Raw genomic sequence first — 4,987 nt, 5'->3', positions numbered from 1 at the left:
TATTATGAAGATATTCAGATATACATGAAGTATTTTATTGATGAAAGACTGAAATACTGTAGAAATATTAGTCCAATCAAAAGACATTACTAGATATTCAAATAATCTCAGTACAGTTCTAAAGACAGTCTTTCATTCATTCTCAGACTGTATTCACAGCTGTGTATATATATTAATCAGATTCAGTTATGTGAATATGACAGCTCTTATGAAACAGTTGATCACATTCTCAATCAGAAACAGAGAATACTGACTCTTTATTATCTTAAAGTTCAGATTGTAATAGTCTATACATAATCTGAGATCTTTATTCTTCTTCTTCATAAATATCACAGAGGCTTCTGCAGAGGCCTGTGAAGATTGAATAAAGTCATTCTGTAAATTCATCTTTATATAAGCTCACAAGACCTCTGTCTCATGATGAGAGAGCTTATAGATTAATTCTTAGCAGAGTTTCTGTTCTTCTATTAAATCTATTACTGGATTCTTCTTGCAGTGAGATGAAAGCTCAGCTGCCTTTACTGAGCTGAATATCTCTGCAAGATCTCAGTATTTCTCTGATATCTGAAGCTCAGTTTTCATGACTGTGAAGTTCTCAGACATTCACAAAGTCATTATATAGATGAGCTTGTATTATTATTATTATTATTATGCTTCAAATATAGATGTATGCAGTCAGAGACTATAACATCTATCTGAGAACCCTTAGTTCTCAGAGTTTTTTCTATATCTATAGAGTCAACTATTACACATTTACCAATTTCAGATATGTAAAATCAGAAAATTCCAGCTCAGAATATAAAAACTATTTACAAATTACAGTATTTCAACACCTTCTGATACTTTGAAATCATTTGAAAATATCATGACAAAGGAAAAGAGAATATAGTCTTAAAGATAGAAACATTAAATAGATAGATAGAAAAGAACAGAAAGGAACAAGTACAGTAAAAAGAGACTATAACAAAATAAAATTATTAAAAGATAGTGTAAAGGTGTTGTAACAGACTATATCTAATCAATTTCCACCTCTTCATATTCAGATACTTCTGAATTCAGCCATTTTTTTATAGCTGCTTGAGTTTCTGATAGAAAGTCTATTAAGTATTTAATTCCTGTCTCAGTTGAGAATAAGAATCTCATATTTAATTTATTTAAATTATACTTCTTCTTCAATCTGACTCTGAGACTATTGTATAATACATAATGTATTATAATATACTCAGAATTTTCATTTACATTGCAGAATGAGCAGTCTGTTGAATCAAATTTATCATCAAATCTTTGTATATAGAATTTGAAATAATCATGTTCTAGTTTCAGCTGAATTATAGATGAGAATATTTTCTTTTTACATTTAATTAAACAAGATTTTCATTTTGATTTTATCTCAAATCTTGAATAATGAATACTCTTCTTTTGTTTTTATCAGCTTTCATTTCACTTATTCAAACAAGATTCTTCTATCTTTCTTTTATGAAAGATTAGAACACTGTTTTTTGAATAGATCTGCTTAATTCTGAACTCTTTTTTGCAGCTGAATCAGCCAATTCATTTCCATGAATATTTATATGAGCAGGAACTCATTGCAGATGAATTATCAGTTTTAATGTTGTTCTCTTTTGAACTACAGAGGCTAGTCACCTGCAGGATGCATCTTAAGCTAATTACATTTAATACTCTATAATTAACTGATCACTGTGTTCATTCTCTCAGACCAGTCACTAATTTCCAGAGTCATTAGTTAGTGACTGTTACCGCTCACATGGTAGCATACACACCAAGCTTCCGATTGCTGATCTCAGCCTCATTAGATGCTCATAGGCCTATTAATCAGCTGTCATGACCTTGCTCTGTGTTAGAAACTAATTATAGACTTAATGACTGCAGTTCTCTCTGTAAGTATTAGAGCTTGACAGTGAGCTTGCAGACTCTAGTCTATCAGAGTGCTCTGTCCAGAGTCTAAATATGTATCTAGATCTGCTAGTCAGATAATTTTTAAAATCATTCTCTGTATTTGAGAAGAAGCTAGGCTTCAATGACAGGTCTAGTTAGAGACTTGCTTAAGTAGTATATAATCACTATATTAGACTTAGCTCTATATTATTAGAACCTTGACAGGTGTATAGTAGAATAGTAAGACATTGACATTTTATATCAGTTCTGATAAGTGTTCACAGAATCTCACTTAACTAGTGACTTAGCTTGTAGTAGAGAGTTCTACACTGTATCAAGTCTTACTAATTAGACTCAGCTTCTATTATATGAGAGCTTTCATGAATAAGAAGTAGCAGGTGCCAGTGATGAGATTCAAACTCACGCACCTCTAATGTGTGCAGTCTTGATTATCAGTCTTATCAACTGAGTCACGCTAGCTATCTTGACATTGATTTCAATAGAGCTCACTCTGCTTTTCAGATTTCAGCTGTTTTACTCTTTCTTCCACTGCTTTTCAATCAGCTTTTTCAAAGTTATACTGATTAGAGAGAAGAGAATTTTCACTTCTTTATGTTTCACTCAGTTTAATATCAAATTGAATGATCTCATGACCTGATTCTGAGGTTTCATTTGAATTAATAAATCAGTTTATAAGTCTTTTTTTAATTAGATTTTATAACATGAAAGTTAGATCTATAATAGATTTCTTTTTCATATCTTTTATAAAGAATATTTATTAATCAGACTTATTAACTAAATCTATTAAATACTTAAAAGTTTATTCAACCAGTTTATCTGCTCTTACTACTCTTGTGTATTCTGAGTTTCATCAGAAATAATATGCATTGAAGTCTTCTATAATTATAAAGTTTTTTAAGAGAGTTATATTCAAAAATTCTCTATTAATTATTCAGATATTGTTGTTTTCTTTCAATGACTTTTCATTATAGATATTTATAAGTTGAATAGTATCAAACTTATTCTCTGTATCTATAATATCACTCACTCGAATATCAGAGTCAGATATGATATTAAATCTCAGATTAAATTAATATCTTGATCTTTTTCTCTCATAGATCACTACTCTTGATTTTGTCTCAGATTTTTCAGAAAGAAAGTAGTTATAGCTTGAATGAGAAATGATGCACTTTTACTCAGTATGAAAGTTTGATTCTTGAAGAAGTACAGAGTCAACTTTCTATTCAAATACAATCTGAAGACAAGAATAAATGTAATTTGAGTTTCTATTCATATTGTTTTAAATAAATGAAATTTTTAAAGAGTTATTAAACTTTTTTTGTTATTTTTATTATACATTCATACTAAAAGAGAGTGAAGATAGAGTAGAATCTAATCACTATCATCAGATAGTAGATTATAACTATTTTGAAAAGCAGAAATCTCAACTACTTACATTCTATCTAGTTTATTATCAGAGTCATTTCTCAATTCTCTAATCTTAACAGATATTTAAGAATTCAAATTCTGTTCATATTTAACTGAAGAATTGAAGTTTGAAGATTTAAATAGTTGAGAGTTTCTTCTTTTTAAGTTTGCAGTTATAAATTTACTGACTTGACTTTTCTCTTCAATTGTAAGTTTACTTTTCACTTTATCTTTTCTTCAGTTCTTCTGAGTTCTTCAATCAAATACACATTCTTTTGAGCTAGATGCATATTTTTCTTTACAATTGAAGCATTTAAGCAGAGTATATTAATATATTTCATCTCTTTTTATGTATATTTCATATTTATACTCAGCAGTTTTATAATCTCTAGTATAGAATGTGCATTTTGAGTCTCTGAAATAAGAGATTGCAAAGTATTTATGTCTTTGACAGTTTGAACACTGTGTTTGAGCTTTGAGATTCATTCTTGAGTCTTTATATTCATGAACTCTCATTTTCAAACCTGCTACTCTTGCTTCAGAGATTCTTGATTATTCAAGTATCTTTATATATACTAGAACAGAGATATTTCTTCTGCTTTATCTAAACTCAATTGAATTAAGTTATACAGACTTTTTTCTCAGTTGAATAGAATTGTATTCTTCTAATTCATTTTTGAGAAGTAGTATTTCTTTCTCACAGTCAAAAATTTCAACTGAAATATTATAAAGAATGAATTTGTCTCATTTTTCATCTCTCTCAGATAGAATTATTGTATTCAATAGAGATTCTATTATTAATTTTCAGAGATTCTCATTCTGAATGAGAAAGTCTGCATTAAATTCAGACATTGTAGTTAAAATAATGAAATTTTCAAATAAAGATGACTCAATTGAAGCTATAACTGATTTTTAAACTTCAATATCAGTCATTAACTGAGAAAAGAACTGCTGATTGATTTCATTTCTAATTCTGAAAATAAGATTTGAGTTTAGCTTGTTTCTTTGCAAGATCTCCTGATTTAAGACTTTGAGAATAAGTCTTCTATTTCTGAAGATTTGAAAGTTTTTCTCTTTTTATATTTTTTTCTCTTCTTTTCTATGAACAGAGATCTGAGTAATGTTCTTCTCAGTTTTCTCAGAATTTTGAGTGAGTTTTGAGATAGCAGGTTTAGAGATAGCAGATTCTGCTACTTAAGCATATATTTTGTTCTACTTTGAAGAAGAAGATGAACAAGTAGAATATGAGAAAGAGTCAGTGACTGTACTAGAAGATTTCAATGTTTTTTGAATTGTGTTGGAAATTTCAAGTTTGAACTTGATCATCTCTTATAGTTGTCTAGTCTGAGTATGAAGAATTAACAGAACTTCTTCATTCTTCTCACTCAGACACTGTTTTTCAAGAATTTTACTTACTTTTTCAAGTTTCTGTATTTCAAGAACTTGTTATTTGTTTATTTCTTTCTTCTTTCTTCTCTTTAGAATTTCAATCTTAGAAACAGCATCTGAGAAAACATCTTTTTTTCCATTAAGTGAGTATACTCTTGAACTCATTTTACTCACTGAATGAAAAGTTGATTAGACTGTTTTAATTGAGAGATTTATCAGTCTATTTTCAAATGAAAAGTTGATTGAACTATTTCAATTGATAGATTTATTAATC

The sequence above is a fragment of the Blastomyces gilchristii genome (assembly GCF_000003855.2).
Source record: "Blastomyces gilchristii SLH14081 genomic scaffold supercont1.4, whole genome shotgun sequence".
Classification (NCBI taxonomy): domain Eukaryota; kingdom Fungi; phylum Ascomycota; class Eurotiomycetes; order Onygenales; family Ajellomycetaceae; genus Blastomyces; species Blastomyces gilchristii.
This window is presented reverse-complemented; position numbering follows the sequence as displayed.